Source organism: Fukomys damarensis, unplaced genomic scaffold, assembly GCF_012274545.1.
Source record: "Fukomys damarensis isolate Sample0158 unplaced genomic scaffold, DMR_v1.0_HiC HiC_scaffold_16, whole genome shotgun sequence".
NCBI lineage: Eukaryota > Metazoa > Chordata > Mammalia > Rodentia > Bathyergidae > Fukomys > Fukomys damarensis.
The window spans coordinates 14289426-14305750 of NW_022900928.1; the positions used below are offsets into that span (position 1 = coordinate 14289426).

General features: G+C 44.4%; 1 long non-coding RNA gene across 2 annotated transcripts in view; it reads left to right on the plus strand.

Moving 5' to 3' along the window:
• The window catches only part of LOC104856060, a 37497-nt gene that overhangs the window by 2488 nt on the left and 18684 nt on the right, over positions 1 to 16325 (plus strand). For both annotated transcript variants that reach the window (XR_004517415.1, XR_778546.3), the window contains exon 3: positions 16071 to 16177. This is a non-coding gene — a long non-coding RNA (uncharacterized LOC104856060). The remainder of the gene's footprint in view (positions 1 to 16070; positions 16178 to 16325) is intronic.

Genomic DNA, 16325 nt, shown 5'->3' on the forward strand with positions numbered 1-16325 from the left:
TGATAAAGTGTCCTGAAATTTCTGTCATTTTACATGGTAGTGTCCTTACAGAAACGGTTGCTTCGTTCTTTTTACCAGTTGCATGATGTTCCTCAAATGACAGGGTTACGGCTTATTGCCACAAGTGTATTTTATGTCCTTCTTTGCCTGTTTTCGACTCCTCTGCATTTACCATCGTTGTTTTCCCAAATTTTTGGCCCAGATTACTTTTCAATCTTACCTGTAGTGTTGTTTTCTTAAGAATTTGTACTCGGGCTTAAAATATATATATATATATAGTAAAATTTGTTAATGTGCTCCCTTTCCAATTTTGGTGTTTACAACTTACGCATGTGTTACTGGGATTTAAATCCAAGGCTTTTGGAACTACATCTTCAGTGCTTTTTGTTATTAATCATTATCATCATTTTATTATTGCTACTCTTATTAATGTTACTATTAAACTGGGCTAAACATACAACCCTCGTATTTCAGTATCACAGAGTGCCTGGATAACAGGTGTACAGTGTTACTGTCTTGCTTAGTTACAGTGAAGCTATAGTCACAGTACAGCTGTCTAACAAAACCCTGTGCCTTTCAAACTGTAATCATATCTCCTCATTCTTACGTCTGTAGATTGATTGAATTCTAGCCTGGACTTAGTTTATGCCTTCTCCTGGACCAGTGGTCAGTGACCAGCGGCCAATGGTTTGTTCTTTTCATGACCATGGCAGATGCGTGGGATGCTTCATGTCTTTGCTCACATCACATCAACTAATATCCTACTGGGAAGCAACTAGCGGGGCCAAACTCAATATTGATGGGGCAAAGAAATATACTTAGGTCACACAGAGAGGAGAAAGGAATAAATATTACACCCCCATGATTTTCTTAAAGTGATCTTACTTTTAAACTGCTTTAAAAATAGGTTTTATTTGTACTGATTTCTATGTGTGTCAATATGTGTATGACAGGGATCTAACATTTAATAAGCGAGTAAGCCAGGAGGTGGACAAGTAGACTACAGCAAAGGCAGCGTTCGTCATGCAGAGTGGGGAAAGCTGCTGCCTTCTACTTGCCAGACCAGAAGCTGGTGCTCTGGGTGGAGGACTGCAGTGGAGATTCCATCCGAGTTAGAGAATTGATCATGGAGTGGATGGTATGGGTCCAAGTCTAGGAAAGCTTATCAAATTAACAGGCTTGTATCTGCTTTAGAGCTCCGGTTGACACAGAATCCTATTTAGGCTTTTTATGTGACAAAATACAACCTTGTTACAGAAAGTCTACAGGAAGCCAATATTAGTGGACAAGGGGTAACTTCAGGTTTAAATATAAGAAACAAAAAACTAGAAAAGAGACATTTGGATAGGCTCTTTTTGTTTTGTTTTGTTTTGTTTTTAATATGTGTTTGTCCTGGAGAGGATAACAATCAATTATCCCTCCCCTCCCACCCTAGATTTCGGGAACTGGAGGGCTGCTGCATGTTTGTAAGCTGGACAGACCAAAGTAGATGGCTTCTCAGACTGCTAAGAGTTTGGCTCTCCTTCAAACCCACAGACTTGAAATAGTCATTTGTGTACTGGGGAAACTGATCAATTCACGTTGAAGAGTAGGCCATCAGGGGCAGGGCTCAGCTACTCCTTTACCACACTGAGCTATTTTGCTTGACTTCGAACTTGCATACTTCCTTTAACAAAATGAGACCTCCCAGTTAACCAGACCCACCATTCTCAGGAAACGGACTCGTCACAGAGATCATAACCTGTACTGAGAGACAAATCAAATAGACCTTTGTTTTGGAGATAGCCTAGTTTTGTTTTTTTTTCTTAAATTCTTTTATTGGTACATTTTAGGTATACACTACATTTACATTCATCATTGGGAACTTGTACCTTTACGTGATATATCTTGCTTCTTATTTTTTCCCCTTTCCTCTGTCCTTCCTTCGATCCCTCCACCCATCCCTATTTGCAAAGGCTTTGTTTCTATTTATTTCCTATCTCGTATTTTTTCCTTTCCCTTCTTTCCTTTCTCCCACCCTTCCCTCTTCCCCTACCCCTTTGGACTTTTCTTCCTATTTCACATTATCAATTATTCTTTTTAATCCTTATTTACACCTTCAGTTTCTCATACCAGAGAAACTATTCTGTATTCATATGCATGTGTCCTATTTATTTCACTTTAGAGTATGTCCTCAGTGTGCATCCATTTACCTATAAATGTCTCTAATTTATCATTCTTATGGCTAAGAAGTACTCCATTTTATTTAAGCACACACACACACACACACACACACACATTTTCTTTAACCAGTCTCCAGCTGATGGGCACTTGGGCTGTTTCCAAGCTTTAGCTACTACAAACTGTGTTTATATCACTATGGTATGATTCTTTTAATTCTTCTGGGAAGATACCAAGTAGAGGAATAGTTGGGTCAAATAGAACCTTTAATCCTAGTTTTTTGAGTTGATTTCCCCAGAGGTTGCACCAGTCTGTTCTCCCACCAGTGGAGAAGGGTTCCTTTCTCCCCACAACCCTGACATGGCCTAGATTTTGCTGCTCCCCAATGCAGATTGCTGTCCAATCTAATAGCTCTTCAAAGCACAACTGAACCCTTGATCCACCACCAAAGAGAGATGATAGCTTCAGAAGTCTGAGATCAGCCACAGTGGCTTCTAACTTGGACCAAGGCTAGCACTCACTCTGATTAACAGAATGGCTGTGGCAGAACCTCAACAACACAATGACAAGATAGTAAGCTCTTCCACTTTAGAAGCCTGATTTACAATACCTTCCTCATGAGATTTCATGCATCTTGTCCTGGTCCCCACTGCCTACATGCAGAAATCAGATCCAGCAGGAAATAGTCCTGGGATGGTGTTATTTATTTCTCTTTCTTGTGTACCTTATCTTTGGGGGAATGCAGAAAGATTGCAGGAATAAAGTATAGTGGCATTTGGGATTTTGTGAGGCAGAACTTGTCACCCTTTAATACTTATGGAGTTTTTGGAAAGCACATTGCCAGGCCTCATATCTGCTCTGCATGGCCTTTCAGAAAAGCTCCCTGAAATACATTTTTCATTATCTCCCCATTTCTTGAAATTTTACAGCATCCTTCTCTTGTGTGTCTTGGGTGATTTCCTACACGATTTCCTCCGTTGTTTGAATGGGGCCTTACAGGTTCATCAGGGACTCTGAAGCCAAAGCTTCCATGCTTCCAATATCCTTCTGAAGGCCTGAAAGCAGCCTTGGGCTTAGAATTGGAGCAGACGGGGAATCACAGAGAACTCAGCATTCACTCTCTATATGACCCAAGCTGGGCAAGGAGCCCCTATTGCAGGAGGCTGGGCGTGCACGGGGCCCTGTGCTAAATGCACAGTGCAGTTTCATCACAAATCCGTTCCCTTTATTAAGAGTAAGTGATCTAATACTTTTCATCAGGCTGTGGAAATGCTTAGCTATGACACTTTGTAAACACGCTAGCATTGGCTGAAATAAGAGAAGCAAAGGATTATATCTAGTTTAGCAACAGGCTATATTTGGAATTAGGGCTTTATCAATAAAGGCGCTGCCTTAATATTCTGTCTTCTGGTTCCATTTAAATGATCTTTTCTTGACCCACAATTATTTGCTTGGATCAAGTATTGGTCAAGATTCTTTCAGTTGCAGATAATGGAAACCTAAGCCCTCCCTACTTGAGCAGGAAGGAGAATTTGAATGGGGTTAGACTGAGAGACTCCAAGGGCTCCCTTTACACCACCATCGTTTTTCTTACTCTTCCCTGCCATTCATTTCCTCCCCCTCAAATTGGCTCAGCTTCTTTCTGAGTTGGTCTTGCTCTTTTCTCCTGTAGCTTGAGATGGTGGTGAAGAGGCAGCTGCTGTTGTTGCTGCACAAAATGCTCTGCTACTCACCAGAAAGAGACAAACGCTCTCTTTCTTTAGAGTTTGCACACAAAATCTCAGGTAGGTTTCCTGAATTGCTCTGGCTGAAGATGGTCTCTAGTCTTCAAATGGATGGTATACCTCATAGCTCTAGATGCACATTTATTTGGGAAGCTTTATAAAATGCCCATACTTGAGCCCTAGGTTTCTGACTCAGTTGGTTTGGGTAGAGCCTGGATTTCTGTAAATAACTCTAATGGGTAGTCAAGACTGAGAACCACTGCATGGACTCATTTACTGATTTCTCAGACAAAAGTTTTTGAGAATCTCTCTGTACCAGGCTGTATACTAGGCACCTATAGAGTAGTGAATAAAAGAAATAAAAGCATTCTCATAAAGCTCATCCATTGCAGGAAACACAGGCAGTAATCCCATCAATAAATACATAAATAGTGCCAATAGGTAAATAAATGTGACCCAGAAGATAAAAGCAAGTCCTAATATGGGTGATGGGGAGAAGGAAACAGCTACCACAAATGCTGAGTGGCAAGGACAGGGTTGACCTATTCCTGGACTGGAAAGAAGGCCAAAGTGACTGAAATATGGTGAGTGATGACATGGAATGAAGTCAGAGAGACAGGTGGCAGCCAGCTGCCAAGAGGTATTGTAAACTAGGCAAAGGGGTGTGGATTTTATTCTATAGGCAATAGAATGTCAGCAGATGTGAAGGATTAATGGAATCTGATTTATACTTTTTAGTGCTTATTCTGGTTGCTGTGTGAAGAAAGGACTAGATGGGAAAAGAGTGGAAAGTGGACAAAGTGGGAGCCAAGTGTAATTTTCCAGGTGAAAAGTGCTATCGGCTGGGCTAGATCAGTTCCGAGGAGAAATGAATGAATTCAGGGTGAGCCTCTATTGAATTATCAGCATGCAGGCCTCTATACATCCCCAATATCTGGTGGGGGAGAAGGGAGTAAGGTACTTGATCCAGTAGATACTTAGGAAATATTCATTGAATAAATGAAACCAGAGTCCAGGGACCTGCGGATGAAAGGAAAGGCTCAAAAATAAAACTTTGACCTTGGCTAGCCAACCCATAGCCTTCTGTTGGAGATCCACCACTGAGCACAATGCTAGCACTTTAAAACGAGGAGAGCATGGGGTCTCAAAGTTGGCTGGCTGAAAATTTATTTAGTGATCTCTAAGTTGTTGCAGAAAAAAAATGCACGAGGAGAGATAGAAAGAGGACTTTCAGCTCTGCTTCCAGGAAAGAAGTTTGACATAGGAGGACATTGCATCCCTATCGTGGTAAAGCGAGGATTGACTAGACTAGTGGTGGTATAATGAATACAGTCATTCCAGAGAATAATGGGTTATTGCCTTGGGAAACCAAATTGAGACATGCTGCATAACCCAGAAATTCTCACCTTATTGTGTTTTTCGGAGAAATTTCTTGTATGGGAACCCAGGAACCTGAACAAGCACATCCACCACACCATATTTAGAGTGAAATAATGGCAGAAACATATTGTCAATTGCATATATCAAATTCTCATCTGTATGGGAGGTTATTGTAGCATGGGGATTCATCCACTAATGAGTTCAGTAGCTGAATATGTTGTTAAGAGATGAGGCCTGAAGTGGCAGGTCACTGGGGGCATGACCTGGAAGGGTATATCTCCAACCCTGGCTCATCCCTTCACTCTGCTTCCTGGCTTCCTTGGGTTGAGCACTTTTTTTCTCAGCTAAGCACCTCTTCCATTCTGTTTCTCCCTTGAGCCAGCCAACCATGGACTAAAACCGATAGCCAAAATAAATATCTCTCTTAAATTGTGGATGTTAGGTATTTTGTGCCAGAGATGGAAAGTAACTAAGACAGCAATCTAGGTGCCTATCAGTAAAGGAGTGGGTAAGTAAAATGCAATAGATACAAACCGAGGACCAACATGCAGTTGTCAGAGACATCAAACACAGTGTATGCAAAACAATCAGGGAGATCTTAAGAGCATAAGGTTGAACCAAAAAAATATAAGGACAGTACCATAGATAGAACATAGAATAGTGCCATATATGTCAACTAGAAACATACATGCCAATAGCATGTTCACAAGGAAAATGCGTATGTCACAGCATATGTCTAATACATTAGAGCACATGCCAGTGATGTCAGGGCATGGGAGCAGCATGGGGATTGTGGTAGGCAGGATGATACCCTCCCTACTCAGAGATGTTCACAGCCTAATCCTCAGGACTTGTGAGTGTGTTTTGTTGCCTGACAAGGGGATTCAAGCTGCAGATGGAATTAAGTTTGCTAGTCATCAGACAGGGAGATTATGCTGGATTATCCAGGTAACCATGAAGGGCCTTAAAAGTACAGGAGGGAAGTGATGAAGGAAAGAATGTGATTTTTTAAGAGAGAAGATAGTCCACAGTGTTACAAGGGGATAGGCCTGAAGTCACTGGCTTCGAATTTGATAGGAGGAACCAGGGAAAGCAGGGTCCCTACTAGTGAGAAAAGGTAGAGGAATATTCTTCCCTGAGCCTCCACACAATGAATGCACCCTGCTGACACGTCCATCAAGCCCAGAACTGTAACATAACACATTCGTGTTGCTTTAACCAATAAGGTTGCAGTTGTTACAGCAGCAAGGGGAAGTAAAGGCAGATGTAAGGAACTCACAAGCACAGGTAGTGATAGCCAATGTGCTATGAACCGAGGCACTGAAAAGATGCCACTGTCATTGCCCCTGGTTCAAAATAGCAGCAGCAGCAGCAGCAGGAGCAGCAGCAGCAGCAGCAGCAGTGTTAAAACTGAAGAGAGAGTGCTGGGGAGTTAGCTGTGGTTCTGCCACCTGCCTCGCAAGTGCAAGGACCTGAGTTCGATCCCTAGTACAAAATAAATAAATAAAGAGAGAGAAAAACAAAAAGCTTCCTCCCAAAATACAAAACCAAGTCTTACAAAAACAGTAGGTCTGAGAGTGAGCACTTACGGACTCCCAGAGATTGAAGTGGGAACTTAAGAGGCACGAACATGTCCGTGTGTCCTACAGGATGGGTACTATGACAATGATAATGGGGGTTATTCCATGAAGCCCTCCCACCCCTCCTCCTTCAGTGGATGGGACTGACCACGTCTTTAACTCACAGAGCCTTTCCCACTCCCTCCTAGCTTGCTTCCCCTTACCCCTACTCCCTGGCTCTTGAATATACTTATGGCACCAAGCGCAGTGCCTTGTGTGGAGCTGAATCCCTGTAGATGCTTGGGTGCTCTTGACTCTCATGTTGCCCACCACATCCCAGAGATTTTGTATTAGCAGGTCCATTCATAAAAGAGCTCTGGGACTTCCATGAGCTATTTATTCTAAACAACTTAGAGCAACCCTCAGGGCCCCAGTGTGATGTTTGCGTGTCTAATTTCCATGAGCTATTGATAAGAGCCCACTCCAGCCAGCTAGTTGTCAGCCTTGACTCCAAGGGCCTGGAAAATGTACTATTTGCAATTACTTGAAAAGAAACTAATTAGCTTTAAGGAGGAAACCATAGGTAGAAATGACTGAAATCAGCTGTTCAACTGTGCTTGGCAAAAAATTAAAAGGAGTAGGCGATCATAACTCCCATTTGTTTCATTTGAAGGAAGAGTAGGAAGAAAGGAAATCCATGCAGAGGGGGTTTCGGCAGCATTTTCACTGTAGGGAGAGGCCAAGACAGCATCAGCAGATGTAGTGGGAGCTGAGGAGTTCAGACCAGCCTTGGAAGCTGAGTTTGGACTTTGTTCCGAGGCAGTAATGGAGGGTACTGGAAAGCAGGAGTGACGATCCAATGCCAGGCTTCACAAATGTGTGTTGAGCTTCAATATACATGTTAGGCTTCTGTAGTTGGCAGATAAATTATGTGTTCTCCTTCAAAAGTGGCTGCTCTGAATCATTTCTCAAAAAAAAAAAAAATTGAAAACAATACCGTCCAATTTCTCAGGGCCTCACCTGGCATACAGCAGGCCCATGGTGGCAGTGAAAGAAGGCACCTCAGCCATGGTGGGGAGGTGGGGAGGCAGCCTTAGGAGTGAGAGAGGCCGATGGCAGGGAGCCCTTTGGGAGAGTATTGTGATAATCCAGAGGAGCGATGAAAAGGCCACGTCAGCCAGACAGCAGAGAAACTGCTTCCCGATGTGACTCAGGCTGGTCACCAATAGCATGGCTATTTACAATAGTAATAGTATTTGTATTACAACTAGTAATACAAATGTGCATCTGTTGAGTATTTGATCTGTCCAGTGTTAACATGTATTTGCTAGTCTGTTTCCATTTTACTCCTAAGAATATTGAAATTGAAGCACTCGTCCAAGGGCACATAGCTCTACAATGATAAACTGGTTGTTCTGAGCTCAGAAAACTCAGAGGAAAAGACTTGGGTATAAGTAATTCATTTGGGAGGGGATTCCAGGAAGTAATCAGTGGAGATGTGAAACTTAAAATAGAGGAACGGAAAGAAGAAAATAGAAATGGACACAGCAAGGTCTTTGCTGCTGTGGGCAAGTGAACGCGGTCTCCCAGGGGAACTCCGGGGGATGGAGCAGAGCACTTGTTAGTCATTATTCTGGTTAATGGGAGGGGCACTGAAGTGTTTACATTCAGATTTCTAATCTGTCACTGGGTGGTGCTGCATTGGCCCACCCAGTCCTCCACCCGTTCTGCTTGGCCCATGTTCAGGCTGATCCTGCTCTTCAGGTACTTGCCAAAAGCGGACCTCAGGGCCAGAGGCAACCACTGAGGGACAAGGAACCGGCAGAGTCTGTTACAATAATGCACACTCAATGTGATCAGAGCAGCCCCAGAAATAATTGCTAATTCCCCCTTCTGTTCTCAGACGTGCACTGCTTTGGACGATGGTTGGTAAGGCTACTCCCAATAAAGAATAGACAGGGTTTCAAATTCTGAACTTACATATATCTTGGTCACTTTCTTCATCCTTGGGACAAAATATCCAATGTCGGACACTCGAAGGAGGAAAGTCTGACTCTGGTTCATGTTCATACTCCCTGGTCCGCGGGCTCCAAGGCAGGGCAGCAAGGCGGAGGGACACTGCGGAAGAAAGCTGCTCGTGTCATGGTTGGTGGGAAGCGGAGGATGAAGGGAGGAGTCAGGACAGGAGACTTACCCTTCTAGGTCACTCCCGCAGTGACTTGCCTCTTCTGACCAGAACCCACTTCTTGACAGCACATCAGTCTTAATGCCGGCATAGCATAATTCAATCACCTCCCCAGAGCCCCGCCCTTTCAAGGGCGCATCTAGACATAAACTGTAACAAGGTGGCTCCAGACGTCTGTGTTTTGCCTCCTTCCCACACTCTGTGAGTGTTCCTGTGGCTTTGCTCATTAGGACCAGCCCTAGCCCAGGGTGAGGAAGTCGGGGACTGAAGGTTGCAGTCCCTGGACCTGTGCACCCCGGAAACTACAGCATTTCTCCAGGTAGGTCCTGGGCCACACCTCAGGGCTGCACGTGGTGCCATTAACATTCAAGTTCTTGGGTCCTGTCCCTAACCTACCGAGCCGGGATCTGTGGGATGTGGGGTGATGATCTGCATGTTGAACGCTCTCTCTGGCTAATTCTTCTGCACAGTAAAGTGTGAAAGCTGCAGGCCCAGCAAAGCCAGATGATGGGTGTTAGCATTATTTATTTATTTTGAGGAGTAGCAAAGTGCGGTGGTTAATCACAGGGTCTCTGAGTGGGCTTGGCCGGTTCAAATCCCGAGTCTGTCACTTACGGCTAAATGATCTTGAGCAAGTTACTGATCTGCGCTCCTCCCTGAAAGGATGTGGATAATAATAGCATCTACTTCATCAGGGCTGTTATGAGGATTAAACAAGTTAATCCACATAAAACGCTTAGAACAGTGCCGGGCACGTAGCAAACACTCAAAAATGTTAACTAGTGTTATCACTGACTTTCAGCATTATACAGGGATCTTACTTAGGCTGTGATATTAATCCTCAAAACAAGCCTACAAGAAAGGTATTATTAAGGATTTGGGGCAAATAATTTGTCGTACGCTTGAAGGTTAAACTACAAACTGGGATGAGGTGGGATATGGCCCCAGTTTTGGTTCATCGGCCTCCAAAGTCCCAGCTCTCTCCCTAACATCAAGCTGCCCTTGGCAGGCTCATTCCCTGTATTCACTGTGGCATCCCGATTTTCGCCCCAGCCCTTGGGTCCACCAGGGACTACTGGGCATGGAGAAGAGGGAGGCGGCGTATTGGTAGCATTGACCTGCTGCATCCTGACTGCCTTGGCCGAGCTGGAGCGGCTCTCTGGGATCTGGTTAGCAGCTAATGATCAGTGGGCTCTGGCTATAATGATCGGATTAGCTGCGCTTTAATCACTGTCTATTGTTTCAGCAGGGAGAGAATTTCACAGCTCATTGACTGCTCTGACTCCTAATCTACACGGAGGAAACAATGTTGCAGCTCATCAAATGCAATCAGCTGCTAATTGAAAGGAAATGGAATTTTACAATTACAGGCCACCTTTCAGTGCTCAGGATTTCTAAGTACTTCTCTCCCCACCCTCCTTTGCCAGCTCAGCACTGGCAGGAGCACTTGACAACCTGCTAGAGACTTCCCTGAGAGCTGCGTTTAGGACCTGGCCCATTTCTCCCTAGCTCCAGAGCAGCAGCAAAGGGAAGCAGTGTCCTCGCTAATTCCTGGGCTGTCCTTCAAGGCTCAGTGCAAGGAAAAAGCTCAGAGTTGGTCAACGGAAGCACTGAGTGTTGGTCCTGCTTCACCTCCCCTCCTGCCCCATGCCCTATGGCAGTGCCACCTTGGACAAGTCCCATTTGCTCTCTGGGCCTCACTGGCCTCTCTGAAATCAGTCGACTTGGATGACCCCCAAAGTTATCATCAGTTCTGACGTTTCTTCCTGCCCTGTCTATGCTGCTTTCCCTACACAGTGGATCACACTGAAAGGACACCCTCTTTCTGGCCCAAATAGTTGCTTCTCCAAATACATCTAGAGTAGATGGTCTTAGGTCTCCCAAAGGAATTTTCCTGATGAGATTTTAATGGGACAAAAAGCAAATCTGGGAGCTGTCCTACTCAGCCTTCTGATCGGACATTTCTGTCTCCCTCCTGGTTCCATTTACTCCCTTGGATGAATCTCAATCATGATTAATTCTAAAAGCAGCCACATAGATTTTTCTGGGGTCTGTCTTTTTCCCAGTGAGATTGTGGTGAGAAGGCTGGGATGAGGGCGGCCAGCCAGAAAGAGCATCGCTGCTTTGACCCTGTCTCTAAGGCCCATTTTGTAGCCTGCATTTCCTCTGAGAAAAGGATGGACCAGGATCTGCTCAGAGCTCTGGTCTGTGTCATCCCTTAGTAACACTTGTTCTATCCAGGAACATATCTGAGGCTCCTGTAACCCTGCAGTGCCACTTTTGTGGTTCCCAGGCTCCGTGGGTTGGTCTGATGGGCTCATCAAACAGACACTGCAATCTCACCACTTTTCTTCAGGCAGACGCATTATAGTGTCTCCAAAAAAAAGCTCAATCAAAGATATTTTTTGTTTGTCAAAGATTATTAGTCTAGTCTCTGTCTGCATCACAAGGGCATCGCCACAGGGCCTTAGTCTGACTTGTGACCTAGAGAAATGGGCCAGAGAGGAGAAGAAGAAAAGCTGCTCTGGGCTGGCCGGGCCTCTTCTCTTAACCCACAAAGTGCAGGAAAGAAGCTTTCTGAAATCCTAGCTATAGGGAAGACTGAGTGGAGTGAGAGCAAAGGTAGGGACTGAGTTAGAACCAGTGGGTAGGACCATGAGACCATGAGGACCTGGGCTGACAGTGAGCCCAGGCTGGAGGCAGAGAGGACTATGGGGCAGATTCCATTTGTATGTGTGTTAGCCTAGGGGCTCGGGTCCAGAAAGCCAATGTGGAGGGGAAAGTGATCGCCAAGGGTAAGCAAAGGGCCCCCAAGGGAGGTTAAGAGTACTGGAGATGTCAGGGGGCAGTGAAAAGATGCTGCTCATGCTCAAAGGGCTGGACAACACTGCCGCCCCTTGACACCAGCCACTGCTCAACGCCACCATCCTAGTAGATGATAGACAGCTGTTTAGAGGCCTGGGGTGGGTCTGCCATTGGAGGTGGAGTGGGCACCCGGAGAAATTTCATTTGGAATGAATGGGACATTCTGAGGAGCAAAAATAGTCTCTCTATGGTATTTAGAGATACTATTGAAGGCACTGTGGCCTTCAATTAAGAGCCCAAAATGTGCTAATTTGTAGACAGGACACCATGAAGAGAGAGGATCCAGGATTCTAGAGAGGGATGAGGATGATGAGAAACTGGCCTGGATCAGAGGCAGCCCTTGGCTGTCCAAGGAGGTCTTTGTAAAAGCTTTATTTCTTTAATTATTTATTTTTTAATCAACCAAGGTACCTTATCCTTTATAGGACTTTTTTATTCTTCTCCTGTCTTGATTGTAAGTAGCACTTAGTTTTACACCATGAAAACCCATAGCTCATATATATATATAATTCAGTCTTCATTTTGCTCCATACAGTAATGTAGCTAATATTTTCTATCTTCTATTAAGAAGTAAATGGCATTTACACATATGATATTGAATTTTAGGTATCAATCTAGAAATGAAGTCCAAAATATTTTAGTGAGTACGTAAACAAAAAGAGTTTGAAGCTGACCGCTATGTAGAACCTGTCCTACGGAACATGACCAGCTTTACAGAACAGAGATTCTGTCTAAATAAGCATTTTCAAAATTGTTGCTCTGCTTCCACTTGGTCTCTCAGGATGCTGAAGCATCACAGTCCTTTCTCCAGGCTGCGAACAGGCAACGTGCTTCAGCTAGAACCCTTTAACTTTCTCCAGTGGGCTCTTTTTTGTCCCCTGGGATTACACAGAGCTTTGCTACGCAAAGTGTGGACCTCAGGCAGCAGCGGCAGCAGCACCTAGAGGCTCCTTAGAAATGAGGAATTGCAGATCCTGTCACACCCCCTTGAATTTCAGCAAGATTCGCAGGTGAGCTGCGTGCCCATTCAAGCTTGTGAAGTACTCACAAAGCCTATGCTGCCCTTTACCTCCTAAAGAACAGCCTTTTAGTTCTTTAATAGCCACTTCAATAGTTAAACTGAAAAGGCTCTAGCCTTTGAATGCTACCCACACTATTTATTAAAGCAAATATATTGCCTTTTAAAATAGATCACCCTAAATAGATCCTCCAGATTTAGCACACTCAGTTGAGGGGCTGGGGATTTAGCTCAGTAGTTCTGCTGCCTGCCTCTCAAGCGCAAGGTCCTGAGTTTGATCCCCGGTATCAGAAAAACAAAAAAGCTGTTCACGTATAGTATATGAACATTCAGCTGGAATATATTATGGAAACCAGAAGGTTGCTAAGGATCTGAGAGTCCTAGAGACTGTCTCACAGGCATCAAAGTTCACTGTGTCACTCCCTTGTTCCTACCAATCAATCTTCCTGGTCCCTACTCCATGGGGATGTCCCCCTTGTTATACTCACTTCTATTTACTATAGCCTCTGACATCTCATGGTGACTAAGCTGGACTTCTTGCACCTTTGACGGTCTGCATTTACTATTAATTATAATTTTTTCTATCTCATGTTCAGATATTTAAGAGAGAAGACATGATTTGTTCATGACTAAATGCACATTACTGCTGTTCATCAGAGTACTTTGTGGAGGTGCTATCTGGCACACAGAATGGCTGCTTTAGGTCTGTACCCTTCCTACTCCCAATCAGATCCAAGAGCAGTGATTCTGAAGAAGAAGCCTTGCACAAAGGGATCCATGCATGGCAGATCAATTCAGTATATTTTACAACTCTTTATTCTTCAGATACTTATTGAGTGTATTCATGTAAGAAACCATACTGAGTATGAATCAAAGATGTGCACAAATGACACTATTCCTGTGTTATACAGTTCAACTCTAGTGAGGGAGGTAAATGAGCAAATAAATGCTTTTATGTACAATAAAAGCTATGATAGGTATCTATGTGGTGTGCTGTGGGGACAAAGAAGAAGAGATCAGTGGTAAATGAAGGGAGTATAGGAAGATGTCACAGGAGTGCAGATAAATTCATTAGGGACCGAGGGTTGTAGTAGCTTTAGGCTGGTGAGTTGCTCAGGGTGTGTTTGGCGGGCAGCTGGTAAGGTTGGGGCTTCTCAGCCAGGGTGATTTAGCAGGATAGGAATGAAATCAGTGTGGCCTCTGTTTGGGATTTGGCAAAAGAATTAAACCTCGGAATGACTTTAGCACATGGATGTCATGGTTTTCTATTTTAGAAGGAGACTGCTTTGGTGGCAGGAACAGAATAGCTAGAGATTGGATGACAGGAAGCTGTCCCATGGAATGAAAAAATGAGAGTCCAGGCCATAGGCAGCAAAAGAAATATGCACGTGTCACTATTTCTTAACCTTCTGTGGAAGACATCACTAACTGATCCTGGCACTTCCTCACTGAGTCCAGATGAAGGTTCACAATCCTTACTCAACTTAGTATACCAGGCAGACATAAGCAGAAGATCAACAGATGGAGTCTCTCTGAAGCCTAAGTCTAGTTCCACTCACTGGTAGTGGAGATTTGGAACAGGAGAAAGAAGCTAGTAATATTCATGATCACTCTCCCCCTAAAAATATCAAGAAAGTCTTAGATTAGTTTCTGTGACTGCTGTCAGATGTGTGAGCACATCCTTCACTGTGCCTGAACAGTGCTCGGTGGCTTAAATAATAATTGCATACCTTAATTCTTATTCTAACTCTGCAAGGAAGGTGCCACACACTCAGGTAAGTATGACTTGGTCTTGTTTTTTCTTTGTTTTTAATTGGCCCCGCATTGGACTTTTCTCCATATATTTGTTGTATACCTTTGTCCAGATTGTCAGTTCCTTGAGGGTAGTCTGGAAAATATTACTGTTCCTAATCACTGCCTGCTTGCTGCACACGAGAATACTCCACAGAGCCCAGGCGTGTGGCCTGGATTTGCCTAACCTTGGCTGGAACATCAGAGCTCAGGGATCCAGTTGCAAATCAGTCTAGAGGTCTGTTTCTGATCATCCCGGCGGCCGTCTTCATGCCTGCTAGTCATTTAACCTGGCAGAAAGAAGATGCCTATCCCCCAAATAGAGTGTAAAACCACAACCACAACCCGCAGGACCTGGAGACGTGCAAATCCAGTGATTACCCAACGGCAAGTGTGTGTTTGCTAGGAGGCCCTTTCTTACTGCCCTCTAAATCCGGGTCCCCTTAGGTCACACTGCTCTGATGAGTTGGCCAGCATGGGTCAATTGACCTTCCAGTTTCACAGACCCCGACGATTTCAGAACCCTGAGATGACTGACCCTAAATACTCCTTAAGTCTCAAATGACCGAATCACTTGGGGATTTGGTAAGAAAGAGGAGCGGTGGGATTGGCTGGTGGTGATGTCACAGCTTGCCAGCCTGGCCTTCTAAGTGGCTTTCTGCCTCTTTGACTAACTCTACACCATTTGATTTGTACACGATATTTAATAATAGACAAAGCGAAGCTCAAAGAAATGTCCTCAGCCTCAGCTTCCCATCACCACCCCAGGCATATAGTAATGTCCCAGAAACACACAGCCTGTCATGTGTCATTACTTAAATAAGGTCTGAGATGCTTCTCTATCGGACAGCACCATTTGAGAGCTACCTGAGCATGGCCCTGGGGAAGAGGGAGACAAGCCACTATGATTTCAGCTTTCTTAAGTGGCGCCCTTATCTCCCTGTATTACTCCAATTAAAGTTGGGAAAACATGGAGCCATAGTGCCCAGCTCCCCTTTCTAACCTATTTGGGAGGGAATACAGCAAGGGATATGGAGCCAGAAGTCCTGATTTGTGCCCCAGGTGCCTACTCATCGCCTGAGTGACTTGGGGCAGTGTACTGGCTGAGTGGCAGCTCCCTCTTCTGCAGAATGCAGGTAACGATGCAACTTGCCAGGTTGATTTTTGACAGGATCAAGTGAAAATGCATTGTAAAACAAAAGCTATGCCAATATAATTTAATAATAGTTACAATGATGATAACAATGATAGATTTACATTCCCGTTAGCCTTTGTGAAACATCTATTTTTTTGGAAGGGTATCATCACACACAGTCTAGGAGAGTTGACAGTTCTGTAGGGAAGTTGAGTTCCACTATCATGAGTTTTATCTTTTCCCGTTAATACAGGAGGAAAGTTTCTCAGACAGTTCTCGTGAATCACCCAAGTCCCACAGCTTCAGAGAAACAGAGTCCTCAGGCACTTCTCCACGTGCTCTCCACAAGGACAAGTGAGGGTAAGTGTTGGAGTGACCTGGGGTGCAGGGGAGCAATGGCATGAAGCTACCAGTCCCCACCCCAGACAGCAGGGCTTCCATTCCCTCATGCTAAGCAAATCCTGGGCCTTGGCTCATTTCCAAGGAGGCATCTGCTGTCTGTACCTGA